Below are 15,916 nucleotides of genomic sequence, written 5' to 3' on the forward strand. Positions count from 1 at the left end.
CAAACTTTTAAGGAAATTCGTCATATTTGTCATCAGTGCCTAAAGGGCACTGTTGGACAAAGGCCCTCTCTCCCATGCAGGAATGGGGGAATTTGCCCAAAGATACTCACCACAGTGGGCAAGCCTATTGTTGAGCGCAGTGTAAAATATTCAGCTTAGAAGAAGCTGAAGAAATTCAGGAAGCCTTAATTTACTGAATCTAGTCATAATTTAGTCTAGTATATCTCCTATTTATGATTATTGACACAAAATATTGATGATGATATAATATCGACAAGTAGGTAGGCCAATAAAATAGTTATAGCGCTTAGGAAGCAGCGTGGGCTGATATTTTCATTAGAGCATTAAGTCAACTTGGGGAGGCATATATCTGTTTACGAGATATCGTGTTATGTAATCCTGTATTATGTAGTGCAGTTATTAAACCTGAAGATTATTGATGAGCTTGACAGTTAATGAAGTTATCTTTTTACAAAAAAGAAGGCGTCAATTAATATTATTATTTTTAAAAAAAAGAACGCGTCAACTAATGAGATGAGGTCTAATAGATCAAGATCAAAAACGTTATTTTCTTAATAATGTATTTGTAAGCAAAATAGGTACAATATAATAACAAAGTACTTGTTGGCGAACGTATTAAGTTCTACTATTTGACTCTTAGATTAGTAGTAAAACAAAAAACTATAAAATGTCATAAGTAATTACATATTTTCTCAAAACAAACTCCAAATAGTTTTACGTTTCATTCATCAAACAAAATACAATTCAAGCTGAGTAAATTAAACCAGTAGTAAATAAATCATTCGAAAAATGTATTCACCTGTAGAAGCTACGGAAGAAAAGATTTTATTTTCTTTCAGCCCACGTTATATTATCCGTACTTCTAATGACTTATGATATCACAAAGTAATTTCGAAGTCCGTGGATAAATTGATCCTTAGGAGTCAGTTTTTTAATCACATGAATATCTAATGAAATATGGGACAAATTAAGTTATAATAGGGTTGTTTCCAATTTTCGAAAATCTATTTAAATAGCTTCTAAATAATTTAAAGATCACGCCTCCTATGATTTTGCGTCTTAAATCTCTTTACTTTTTATGTATTCGATTTTTTTCTATTTTTCTTAAAACATTGCCCAGAAAACGCTCGATCACGTGACTGTGACGTCAGAGTATACTATGTGTTCCTTTACACTTTGCACATCTAAAGAGAAGAAACTAATTAGAAAGAAGTCATTGATTTTTAAATTCTAATAATGTATTCTTATAATATAGATACAAAAACAAATATTTTAAACATTTACATTATTTTTAAACATTGGGCACAAAAGAAACTACCTGTTATGTTTTGAGTTGTGTACGCGGTAAAATAAAACTGTGCAAAGGAACGTAAAGTTTGTGTTTGTTATTGAGGTTATATTTGTGTCATCTTGGTTATTAGCAAAGAATTGAGCGACAAAAAAACTATCAGCTTTCACAAATCCTTTCTCCATAATTCTTTTCTAACTTTTTTTTCGCTCAAATACAAATAAAAACTAAAGAGAACACCACATCAATTCTCAGTTTATACCTGTCATAGATTGTCACTGTCAAATACTTGTCATTGTCAATGTAAAGCATGTAAAGTGACGACATCGGACTCGATGCGCCGTTTTCAAGGGCATGACGTAATAGACGATAAATTTAAATTTCATAAATTATTTAAAAATTATGTGGTCAGTTATTATTAATATAATATACCTAGCTTATCGTGTTTCTAGTTTTGTGAACTTTCGGTGCATATACAAATTTTTAATTGACTGAATACTAGGAAAAAACCCTATTATAAGTTCTCCAAGTATGTATTTCATGGATATAATTTTCATTTCGCCATTTTCCTTATCTAGAGCCTTACAGTGAATTCGTCAAAAGTTTAAGGAATCAAATGTACAATACTTTTAAGGAGCCTAATTATAACAAGAGAACGCTAAAAGAACAAAAACTAAACAAACGCGTCAGTTGTTGATATTTGTTCAATCAAAGATTTCCGTAGGCGAACAAACAACTTATCTCTTGAATTTAAGTATTTTGGAAACGTCTTAATGATATTACTTACTGGAAAATTTAAATCACGAATGGGAGAGAACTAAGAGAGCAATATCCTCGCAAATTCATAGAATTTAAAAGCCATAATTCAAGTTATAAAGTTAATGACTTATATCAGTTGTTTCTCGTTTCTAGTATTCAATTATTCCAGGAATACTTCGTCAATGTCTGACGACAATCGGACAATTTGCTACTAAAAATAAATGTACTTGAAAGCATTGACGCTAGATATTTTTAAAATATAAGAAATACGACAAAACATATTTTCACAGATTTTATTTTATAATAACGAAGCCAAAGCAAGCAATTTACTTAATTATAATAGAACGTTATTTACGTCATAAAACTCGTCTACAACATTTTTTTTATCAATTTCTATGGTTCATGAACACAGTTCAGGGTTCCTCAAATAGAAGTGAAACCATCGCATTTCCGCGCTTCGGTGAAGAATGAAAATCGCGTTGTGACAAGTCACCGCTGTATAAGATCGGACGCGTCTTTTAATAAAATGTTCCAGGAAAAGATATCGCAACAGGTGCAATAAGAATATCATTCTACTGTTGTATAGCCTTCCGACTACTGTACTTAGTAAATCATTGAGGATTTCAAAGAATCTTGAGAATATTAGTCACTTTATCACTGCGACTGCGGTTTATCATTCGGCACTGCTTTAGAGCCTCAATCACCACAATATTTTCTGCTTTGTTCCAATCAGACGAAATGCTCTTATAAACTATGCCAGGTTCTGGTGAGCCAATCCAGATACAAGTTAAAATTCCTCGACGATGTCAAATCAATGGATTTTTAATCCTTTCCAATAAGATTGTCATTGTTATACAGCTGTTATAATACAATATTTGTCAACTGTGGCGTTATTTTCATCAGCTAGAAAAATAATAATTTGACACATTATGTTGATGAAAAAGACATTTCTATTGTAGTTGAAAAAAAAGCATTTCCTTTTTTAATTTGTAAGAGTGAAGAAAGTGCAACACGTATTAGCTGGAGTGGGATCAGCCACGTGAACGCAACACTGAAGAAGATCTCGCGATACAGCGGGAAACAATAAAACCATCTGCACACTATCCCAAAAAGGTTTACCTTCAAGTAATGCGGAGAGGAGCGTTTGCAGGGGTCTTCCACAATGGTTTGAAAGAGAGGCGGTGAGTGCGCATGTTCGCCGCGGCACATCGCGAGCCGGCCCGAGAGCCACTCCAGTTCGCGTACGGAACCCGGGGACGGCGCGTCGAACCCCGCGGCCACGCGCTCTCGCCCGCAATGTAAACACTACAAACTAGTTCTTTTTTTAATTGGTGCAACGTACTTGTGACTGTTGTGTGAAAAGTTTTGGAAAAAGTTCTTGTAACAATTCACGGTATTTCCGTGCATTTATTTGGGTAATTATTTCTATTTAAATTTTGAAAAAAAGTTGTTGAAACATTTTTTTTATTTTGCAACATTTACAGACTATTTTTAAATTATGAAAGGATAGGTCAAATATGGATTTAGTTTTGGCATCACTACGCTGCTAAAGTTTACAAAGTCACACGAAATAAGTATAAAAATTAGTTGTAATGCGTACTGAGCCCATTAACGGCGACTCTTAGCACGCGACCTCGCCGACGCTTTCATAGCATGTGACTTATTTTTAAGCCTTTTCTACTAAACAAGATGCAATATTGTGAAAGAACTTATAATTATATTAATTAAAACATTACAGTACTTAGAACTTGCATGGTTTATTTGATTTAGAAATTACATTAACTGTCAATGTGTGCCTGACTCAAAGAGTGACCATTTTTTTCTAGAGATCTATCCTTGTTTATCTATCAGGTGTTTAGAATAGAAACATACGCTATTTGAATTAAAACTTAGTAGTAGATAAATAAAATACATTTTGTGTCAAGAAAAGATTTGTTAATTCGTTGATGAATGAGAAGGTAGAATAGTACATTCGGCTAAACTTAAAATAAAGTGCGTTATAAAGCAAATGAATACTACAATTTGATAAAACTTGTTAGGACCATCGAGATCATCTACGTTTTGTTAGAAGTACTCCGCGCATCCGGATAAAAGTAGTCGATATAGCCTTTCTCGATAAATGAGCTATCTAACACTTAAATGCTTTTACAAATCAGTCCAGTAGTTTCTGCGACTAGCGCATTAATGCAAACAAACAAACTCGTCAGCTAATAATTAGTGTACATATTGAAACAACAAGCCGGTTGAAGTGAATTATTCCGAAAGCATTTCCTTATACTCCTCGTTATCTTAATTTCCATCGTATTCATGTTTCTTCTTTCCCGAGTTTTCCCCGCTTGTCAAATCTTGTTAAGTTGCCGACGGCCGCTCGTAACTGCCTCAAAATCAGGGTGAAATCTATCGCAATTTTCCAAATGGATAGGTAATTGATTTCTTCGTTAATATATTATAATTGTTATTCCAACTTCATCTAATTCAAATAGCATATTGATAAAACACTCAATTTGATTTGTGCAATTTATTGAACCTGGTTGTTTTGAATCTAAAATATCCCATTTCAATAAATTGATTGTCCGGATCACTACATTCAATCAAATGATGGACGGACTTGATTGGAATACAAATTTAAACAAGTACTTGTGTTCGCCGTGTAATCGGCTTAGAAACAGATTACTCGCTTTCTTAGGTGTTTCAAGATGCGAGTAATCAGAGAAATTGGCTTAGGCCTGATCTTGTATTGTGAGAATTAACGCTGCAATCCGCGACTCGCGTGCCAACCAGATTATGGCACGACGCCTACAAGATAACAGTAAAATACTCAATGCTTAACTCATTCGAATTATTAAGGAATTCTTTTTCCGTGCACATCCGAGGCAGCTTAATTTGATAAACAACAATCAGAACAATCCCGTCTCGTCACGTTGACGTTTCTGTCTCAAGCCTCAAATCCTCTGACATTAGAAGGTAATTGGGCAAAAGCGAACACAAAAATCTTGTTTCCATTCCCGCTACATGTCTGGCAAGACACTGGCAACTAAATACGTGACCCTTCAACGTCACACAAAACAATTTGGGAGCATCCAAATTTAGATGGAGGCTGCATTTCTCTTTCACATGTCGGAATCAGCGTTTCGGCTTCAAGCCTGAATATTGAAAGCGATTTGTGTGTTGCTAATGCTTTGTTTCTGATTTGAATTTAAGGTTTATTTTGGTGACTCGAGAGCTTATGACTTATGTTATTAGATTAAAGCGACACGATTGTTATAGTTTAGTACCTATATTAATATAAATAATGTGGAATGTAACATTAGTGACGATTTTAATGTCGTCAATACTTCATGGTTAATCAATACGGTCTATCAATATTAACAAACCACGTAACAAAGAGATAGAAGATAAAATAAAATATAGCCAGCCATTTTATTTGAAATCTGACTAACATTTTCACTCTTGACAAGGCCCAGTCGTTCTCTTTTCAAGCGACCCTCATTTCTTTTCACTAACGCATTCGTAAAATTTCATTACAAAAGATAGCTACTCTGTTTTTCTATAAAACGGCCATTTTCCCCGAAGAGTTTTCAAAGTATACGTGGGACATTTTACTCCTGGAAATACCCCTGAAAATAGTCGAGCAATGATTGCATAAGTTGTCTTTCATGCCGAATTTCACAGCAGCGCTTGGAACGGAAAAACGTCTGAGCAAACAAGCGTTTAAAAAACATAATGAAGGAGGGGCTTATTGTGCTTCTGATGGACTTACAACCTGTCGCTACTTAAGTACCTTCTGTAGGAAATTCAAGCCTCCACTTTAATGTTGGGACCAGCGAAAGGCCATTGCATAAAAGTGCCGTACTTACCAATCGTGCTCAGAATGCTTGAGGCCTTTTGGGCAATTTGCGACAGCTTGGCATTTTTTACGCGGTCGAAAATTAAAATTTACACTATAGAGCAATTTGAATTATAGTAAAATGCTTCTTCTACATATCGTTATATACTTTAAAATTATACATGTTATAGTAAAGATAGTTAGGTACCTATTAGTGCCACTAAGGCTGACTGTCCTGGTTGCACCGGACGTACATTTCTGTACGTCACTCGTGGCTATTTTAATGCATTCCTTTTATCTACCAACGCTATTTCAAAGCGCTGTTATCTGCATATGTTGCTATTTCATACAAATTCCTAAAATAGAATCATATAAACTCAAAATACGCAGAGCTTTGCCGCAAACATTATGGTTATATATTTTAATGTATGATAATAATTCGATTACGATGCATCTGAAGCGTTTAGCGGCGGCATACTGGGACGGTTCGTACTGGTTAGTACTGGTAGGCAGCGGAAATAACCGCATAAAACTGGCGCTGTGAGAATAGTCCTTTGTGCTTAGCTGCACAGAATATACTGTCCGGCAGAATTTAATGTGGGTAGCCGCATAGCGCATACCGAGCGTGACCATAATATCACCCAATCATACGTTATTAACCAACGCTGTGCACTGGGGGTTTTACTCAATTATAAACTAAATATTAAGTAAATAAACTTATAAAAAGTGCTATTTACTAATATGGCTTCTAATCCACCAATATATGTATTAACTTATATATTTTTTACATACAAGTTTTTTTCTTCAGTCTGAATTGAGCCAATAAGCTATTAAAGTTTAGTGTACCCAAATAGTTATGTGATGAATGAAAATAACCTTTTTATTTTATGCACATCTTTTTTCAGTTTCAATAAAGTTATATGAAATAAACTTATAGTCTTGTTAAAGATATAAAATAGACTCAACACATAGCACAGAACATACTCGTACCTAATTTTGATATCCTAGTAACAACACATGATTGAGGCTTAAAATAGAACATTTAAAATATTTTCCTATTAATAAGTCACTTAATAAAGGTTCTCAAAACAAGTTTCGGGAGTTGTTTAAATAATAAATTAAATTGAGAGCTAACCTTATCCATTATTTATCAAATAATTTGTAAACTGTAGCTGAAGTGGACTGTAAACTATACCGATGATAAAAATAAAAAGCGGAGACAGGCACCTAGCTGATATTGATTATTCCGTCTGCCTTCTCTTTCAAGTCATTCTAAGAAATATAAAAAAATAGAAAAAGCCACATTATTTAAGATTTACGTCATCGAATTCTATGTTTATTTGATATTTTTTAATAATTTATTGGAATGTTTAGACAGCCATTTATTTTGTAGACACAAGAAGTGAACAATAATCTCCCGGGTAACTGAGTTGACTAGGTCAGATAGGCAGTCGCTCTTTGTAAAGCACTGGTACTCAGCTGAATCCGGTTAGACTGGAAGCCGACCCCAACATAGTTGGGAAAAAGGTTCGGAGAAAGATGACAAGAAGTGAAAAATAACCAAAACTTGTATTTTTAAACGTTGATCGAAATGTCACTTCAGTAACACTTTTCTCCCAATATCTTATTAAATTTTATTTTTGGAATAAATCCCCACAGACACTCTCATATGGCTTGATATTATTTTTCGTATAATATTAATAACCAAATGTTGTTCGAAGAGTGGGCGTTAGCTTATGTTTCGCATTTTATATGTTAATGGAGATCATCATTTAAATTCATTTATAGAAACACGATACAGAAAATGGAACAATCAAAAATACATTTTGATTTTCCCTTGTATATAAATCGCAGTGAAAGAAACTTAACCTCGTATCAAAAATTGAAATATACATTTTTTCTCTATAATTTACCAAGTCAGCCAAGAATCAGTCATCAAATAAAAGACTTGCTTAAATAATCTACTTCTTCTCGCAGCTGAGATCATTATCAAAAAATTCTAAAACTCATCAATTAAATTATCGACTCACTTGTCGAAAGTAATTATGATAAACGAGATCCTTCGCGAAATAAACTTACATGAACAGACAACTTTAAGAAGAGTATCCCCAGTTGGTCGTAACAGTTAGGTAGATGTTTTATAGTCCCTCATAATAGGTATACTATTCAATTTATCGAGTTAGCTTAACTGTCCTTTTTACTTTCTACAGAAGGGACATTTGAATTACTGAGATGGTCTCTGAGGGCCAAGCCACTGCTGTCTGATGCAGACATTTTTATTTGATGTGATAAAAGCACTTAATGGCTGATTTGATCCAAAAGTTGTGTTATAGATACTGTTATTGTCTATTTGTTTTATTAGCTATTCTTTAGTTTTGATTATAATGTATTATATATTATTTTGATTATATAAAAATATATGTATTATTCTATCAAAAAGTTATTACACATTTCTTTAAGCAAATCTCATTTAAGAAGTCAGCTTGTTAACAAAACATGACCCCAATTACAAATAAATTTTGAGTTTCTAGACAAAGTTAGTATAGCATATAAAAACTTCACATCATTTAAGATTTCCATTCAAATCATAGGAGGGCCGTGCCGAAATTTTCATTAGCAACACGGTGTCTCGAATATGAGACTTGGCGAATAGGTATACCTAATTAGCGAAATATAGGTATACTATGCATATCACATGACTGCCTAACCCACTGGGAAACCATCATGGCGTCATATTACGTTAAGACATAACGTATGAAAAATTAATTACCTTTTCTAGGAAATCTGACATCAAACTGTCAAACCATTAGCGGCATGTTGAGGTAGAAAATTAGCTGTAAAACTGTTGTTATTCAAGTCTAGTCGTTCGAGTTCATAAATTACAATGAACCCGACTATGATAGTTAATTGTTGGACATGCACTTCTCATTATAACTAGATTAAACATACTGGAACAATGATGAGTTAAGCTATTGTCCACTTCGTAATTACGCAGATTAAATATTTCATACAGACATTTTGACGGCGTTTTATGACGGTTTAGTGAACCGTCATTTGTTTCTGTTATACATGTTTGAGAGATTCGTGTACAATGATTGAGAGATATCGTTATTTTTTAGTTTAGGTACAATTTTTAAGTTTTGTAATAGACAAGGAAAACACTTATTAACACTAGTATTATTCAATATTTGTTAAAGAGACATTTAAAACATTTTAAGTAGTGGAATTGATGGAATTATGTACAGATTATATAAATAAAACTTTTATAACCGAGGCGTTTGCGCAAAAACAGTGTGATGGAATAAAGCTATGATGGATTCACAGATTTTTTCGGTCAGTGATCCTATCCAAATATGAATGTGTCATATTTATTGGATCACCATTTTTACAGTACAAACAAACTATCGACAACGATAGGCTAATTGATTGACTAAAATCAAACAGGATGGATTTTTACCTAAAAAATATTTTGCGTTCGTCACTCATCATCACTCACCTCTCGCCATATAAACTTTATCATAGCTTTCTGAACTAGTCGTATCTGTAGGTACTTCATTTTATTTGAGCTTAAGCCGAAGTTCCAACAGCCCTTGCGACAAGACAATAGCCTGCAAAGCTGAAAATTATTCCATAAAATAATTCATGTTTTTTAAGAACACTTTTATTTTTAATTACATTTTTCATTATTTAAAACAAAGCCTGGAAAAATCCATAGCGTTCATCGGTACTGGATTTTAACCAAGGACGGCTGGATCCCTGTTCGTTGTCAGGCAGACCTCAGTTGTAGTTTCTGGGTTAACATAATAATAATATATTATGTTCTGAAGGAAGCCATTTAGCGAAAAGCCTCTTGTTTCATTAGTTCGACAAAGTAATAACTTACCTAAATTATTACCAACATGAGCGGTCTGTTGCTACCCAGTCACTTTCCATCTTTGGTATTCAATCAATCTCATAATGAAAGGAAGCTGATATTCTCCGATACGCTAATTGAGTTCTGCTAATTAAATTATGAGTATAAACGTTCATTAATTTCAAGGTATATTTTTTCAAATGTCAAGTGCCTTATTTGAGCTTTAAGTGAATGATAAGTGACGTACCTACGTACCTAAATATCTTTCATCAATAGATTAATTTAGGAAACATAAGTCAATGGTATTCTAAATGTAGGCATAAATAAATATCAGAATATGAATTCAATTCAGTTCTATTTTGTTCAAAACTCATACTTGAATAAACGTTAAAATTATATATAACAACCAGTCTTTTAATTAATAAAGTTCAAAATTCATGAAAAGATTATTAAAAAAGATATAATTAGCATTTCATAAAAAGAAATGCCTCATTTTATTTTACGTGTACCCAGTAAAGGAGGGCGCTGAAAACTTTTTACAACTATAACTGAGCCTTGTTATAATAAAAAAATACATCACAAACAAAATAAGATTGACAGCCAGGATTATGATGACGACATTTCCTCGCTATTACTTTATTTTACTTTCCCGCTTTGTGGTCGGCACAGCCACGAATTGTCATTTTATCGTCACTTTGTGGGCCTAAAATAATTGTGTCTCGAAAAATTGACCTTGAAGCTCCCAAAGTTGGCTAAACTTACTTCGAAGCGTCAATGCGAAGTTTGAAACGTTTCAACAACGGGACTCTTACAAAAAATTAAACACTTTTAATTAAAGGTTACAGAACAAGCTTGAACGCAAAAGTCTGAGATCTAGGATTATTACTAAGTACCTCTCGAGTTCTATTATGTAAATACTAGTCTATTTTATACGGAGGACACTTGAGGCTAAAAGAAATCTCGTTTCCACTAGTCGTTTATTACCAGGAATTATTTCTTTAACGGTAACATAGAAATGGCAACTACGAGCTTTTAAAGTAAGTAGTTTCTAAATAACTTGGACCTGAGGGACCAAGTAGATAAAACTGTAAATAGAACGTTACACGAGGAAAAGTGTTTAAAAGCAAGATAATCCTTCTATTTAAAAAATAGTGTACATTTTTAGTGGGATTTGTAAATGAATAGAAGAGAGCGGAGCGAGCAATGTACGTTTGGTACTCGAGTAGTATATTCAGCGTGGTCACTGTCCCTCGACCACTTATTATGGAGCCAGCGAAATTGAAAACTTGTAGAAAGCGAAATTGTAAAGCAGGTGGTTTCTACCCCCGGCGTATAAAAGGCAGAGCAAAGTAAACACACCCTTAAATCCTATATGACCATTTGTATATAGGCCCTCCGTGTGTCTACATGCTGTACTTATATAAACCCTGTTAGTAAAAGAGTACTTTGCAGACATTTCTATGAACATTTTTAAAGGTATATTGTAGGCTTTTTCTCCCAGGCGATCTTCTATTAAGTTCCCAGAAAACATAATTCATTTTTCCGCTGACGAAAAAATAAGTAATTTCACTAACTAAAACGAGTTATTAAAACCTAACTGGGTATGAAATTCTGGGATTGTAGGTAATTTTCTGATAAAAAAGTTGTAAAAGAAAGCCTTTTGAATTATGAACAGGAAAAATCTGGAAAAATAGTATAACTGTAACCTTATTCAATAATTTCTTGACATACCCAAAAATAAATCTTGATAACAAAGCATACCAGAATCTGTTCCATTGCACCGCAAGAGAAACAAAAGCAATGCGATTACTCCTTACAAACACTGGGGTTGTTCTGAACCCCTTTGACTTGATCAATAGAACGTTCCGAACATCTGCCTGTGAAGGGAATTATCGAAGCGGACATTTCTACCACATAGCTCTAAATCCATCTAAATACCTGAAAACCCAAGTTAAATCCGTAAACGTTTAACTATACAGTCCATCAACAAATATAACGCACAATAAACATAGGTTTTACTTTCTTAATGTACATTTTTACTGACTTGAGCATACAGTGATTTACCTATTACTGAACATTTTCATATGTTGCGTGTATACCCGTATTGATTCAGACCAAATATCAGGTATCTAGTTCTTTCTGTGTTATTTATGGAATAAACTTGGCAAACACGTCATATGTAAAGGCCAATTTATGAAAAACACGTGTTTCTACTTACTTGTTTATTGGCGTCCTATATTTTTAGGTAGCGGGTAATTTTCTTTGGCCGATGGTTTCGGCTATAAATCTTGAGCATGCAAACATGCTTGGAACATTCTGCAGTAAACCAAATGTTTTTTGAATACATTATTATTTGTGTAGTATTCTTGGTAAACTTTCTTGGTACTTAGGTATTTACCTACCAGGTAGATTCAAGTAAAATAATCCGGGACGGTTTCAAGTATCACTCTTTTAAAAAAGCAAGCAACAGAATGATTATTTTAGTGACTTAGATTGCTTGAATAACTCTTAGTAAAGTCCCAGTTACTCTATTTTTAGAGACACTCACGGATAGTACAAAAATTATGTTAAACTATATGCCTAAAAGCATATACTTGAAATGTCCGGATTATTTTACTTGAATCTACCTGGTACTTAGGTATTTACCTACCAGGTAGATTCAAGTAAAATAATCCGGGACGGTTTCAAGTATCACTCTTTTAAAAAAGCAAGCAACAGAATGATTATTTTAGTGACTTAGATTGCTTGAATAACTCTTAGTAAAGTCCCAGTTACTCTATTTTTAGAGACACTCACGGATAGTACAAAAATTATGTTAAACTATATGCCTAAAAGCATATACTTGAAACCGTCCCGGATTATTTTACTTGAATCTACCTGGTACTTAGGTATTTACCTACCAGGTAGATTCAAGTAAAATAATCCGGGACGGTTTCAAGTATCACTCTTTTAAAAAAGCAAGCAACAGAATGATTATTTTAGTGACTTAGATTGCTTGAATAACTCTTAGTAAAGTCCCAGTTACTCTATTTTTAGAGACACTCACGGATAGTACAAAAATTATGTTAAACTATATGCCTAAAAGATTACAAGTTCCCACTTATTTAAAAATATCTGAAACTAATTTAAATAAGAACCAGAAACGTCAAGTGACATCAATTACCTACAGTCAACAAGTACCATTAAAAGCAAAGCTTCGTGTAAATCGGACTAAACATTTACAAGTTATTAATGACTATCGCAGGTGAGCAAATTGTCCTCTGACGTTTGATATAGCGAGCATCAATAACAAGCTTAGTTTGCACTGATTGCACTGTTTACGAACATTGCCGTTTGCTAAAATGCATTGCTATTTCAAACTGCTTGGTGAGATTATTAAACAATATGTTACTGGCTGGAATTATGGTTTCGAAGCGTTTGATGTACTTTTCGAACAATCATTGGACATCTGTGATAATAAATTCGAGTAAAAAATAAAGTTTACACACAATAAAGAAGAATGAGCAATGGAAGTTGAATCATTGTCATAAAATAGGCATTTTTGTCCAATAAACATAAAATAAATATTTGGTTTACATTATTTTGCTTCAATTTAAAACAGTCAGTTTTTAATGTAATATTATATTTGTAAAATATGTTATAGTTGCAATGAAATTTAAATAATCTACGGATTTGTGAAACATATCGTATTACGTAATACTGGACTGATTCATTTAATATTTTATTACAGCAATTAATTATTCTAAGTATCTATTACATTGTTGGATATCTATTACAAATAAAACAAAATTATGTCAATCTGGTTCTAATTATATCACTTTTGACTAAAATATAAAACAAAAGTATAATAATTTGACACTACCTAATTGATTGGGTTACTATATACCTACAAAGTCTTGCTAACTCTTGCCATTATGTTCAAGAACAAAATTCATGTTAATCATATAGAAACGCGTTAAAGATTTAATATAAAAAAACCGTTTAAGTGGCACCGACACAGATAGATTACCATGTTGCGTCAAAACACGAAAACGCTAATATGTTTACATAAGCTTAATTCCTACAATCTCGAGCATTAAACCATCAACAACAATAACTACAACTCAACATTGTACAAAGTTTGTATCATCGACACAAGCAGCTCCCACACGTAAGGAGTTCAGCTTTAAAGTGGATTCCCAACTAGTCGTAAACCTTTCCCTTTAACAGCTCTCCAGTTGGGAAATGTACCGCGACTCAGCGCTGACCCATGTCTCGTGCAGCCACTTAACCAACTGCTCTACACAACTAATTGTTTGGACTTAACGAAAGAACACGTTAAATACGTAGTGCATTGCTCTTTTAGTTGATCCGTTAAATTCTTTTCATATTCCTAGTGAAAATTCATACGTGAAAAGTTATGCCTTTTCAATATTTTTTTCAGCTAAAATACTTTTAGCCATCACATGAAACTGGTTGTCCAGTGTAACGTTTGAGCGATTGACGGCGAAAGTGCTTTTCTACGTGAGATATACGAGTTTGTTAACGCTTTCACACCCAAAAACACGAGTGTAGCGAAAATTTTAACTAAAAAAATAAGAACAAAACCATTTGAATTCTATTCCATTTAAATTAAAGTGATGGCCACAGGTCGCAGCACATTGGCGCTGCAACCGGGCCGCCTATTGTGTTATCTGCCTAACGCCCAGAATAATCCATTTATTTCACAAACCCTGCCACAAAGAGTCGCGTGGAAAAATATACAATGACAGTCACCGTGAGATATTCTCGAACAAAGAGAGGTTTGCGAGGAACTCGGATAAGGAAATAAATAAATTGAAAACCGAGTTCAGTCCCGCAGTTTATGTAAAATAATATTCTTTGGACTAGTAAACCACAAAAATATGAAGATTTAGATAAACCTTTGCTGTGAAATACACCAGGGTATCTTTTGAAATGGTGGAGTTATACTTGTGATAATCCACGTAGAATGCGCTAGTTTCTAAGATTGGTCATCACTTCTTTAGTACTATAAAAAATATCTAGATACATAAAAAGCATACAAACATGGTTTTAAAAACAGTTGCACAATCATACCTCGTCTTAAAACAAATACTCGGCTTAGAAATAAAGCAAGCTTTATGGATTGTTTCAGTTTTATTGTTAAAATTTTATTTTACGACGCTCAAGTTTACGGCGTATGGTCACCGCGGGATCAAAGCTCAGTAATCCGCACTGTTAGTTTAATTTCATTGGATTTACTCAACATTTTATGGCAATTTCACAATAATTAAGAGACAAGGTATAAAATCCAAAGGTAGGGAAAACTTTCCCTACGGTGGATCTTTTAACAACATCGTTATTTCCTGAAGAGGTGAAGTTGTATATCAAGAGTTGTAAACATAACAACTCCGGACGGACTTACAATTTCTCTCCCAAAAAAATACTGAGTATAAACTTCTTACTTTAAGTTATCTTCAACGCAGACATACTTTATCTACATAAAAAAGTATTATGCTAGATGTGTTATCAATAGAAGTCCACTTCTGTAATGCTCCTGCTCCATCTGCGTTAGCGTTAACGTTAATGTCAATGGCCAACTACACGTTACTTATAGCATTAAAAATGCGTGTTGGCTACACTTACGCAAAGAGTTAATCCCTCATGAAGTAACGCGTTAACATACATTAAAGAGATTAAACTCAGACACACAAAATAATTCTAAAAACTAAAGCTTTCTCATTTGACCATTCCATTATCGTGCTCGTAAAATGCAGTTACAACTTAAACAAAGTATCTACACTCGTCCTTGCATGCGTGCAATGAGATGGCATTAATGTAGCCAACATCACTTAGCGCTATAAGCTACGCACTAAAACCCTTTGATGCGTCCAAAAAACCGACACCCGAGTTATCGCTTAACGTTTAATGCTATTTATATTGCCATTAGTATAAATTGACATTAAAACGTTGGCCACATCTGCGTAATGCCAAAATTTAACGCGTTAAGACGCAGGTGTAGCAGTAGCATAAATGAAAATCGTCTTTACTAAGCCTGACCACAACCCTTTCAACAGTTTACAGCGACAGTATAATTACCCATACAAACAAAGTGCGTACTAAGTTTAGTTGGTACATTTCAGTTAGCTAGAAGATGTAGTTTAGTTGGAAGTTAGGCTCTTCCGGGGAG

General features: G+C 33.7%; 1 protein-coding gene across 1 annotated transcript in view; it reads left to right on the plus strand.

Moving 5' to 3' along the window:
* The first annotated feature begins 3,272 nt into the window (after positions 1-3,272).
* LOC110374384 (hemicentin-2) overlaps positions 3,273-15,916 on the plus strand; it is a 39,167-nt gene continuing 26,523 nt past the window's right edge. The window contains exon 1 of the mRNA XM_021332061.3: positions 3,273-3,483. The gene's annotated coding sequence lies outside the window, so the exon portion shown is untranslated. The remainder of the gene's footprint in view (positions 3,484-15,916) is intronic.

This window comes from Helicoverpa armigera, chromosome 17 (assembly GCF_030705265.1).
Source record: "Helicoverpa armigera isolate CAAS_96S chromosome 17, ASM3070526v1, whole genome shotgun sequence".
Lineage (NCBI taxonomy): Eukaryota > Metazoa > Arthropoda > Insecta > Lepidoptera > Noctuidae > Helicoverpa > Helicoverpa armigera.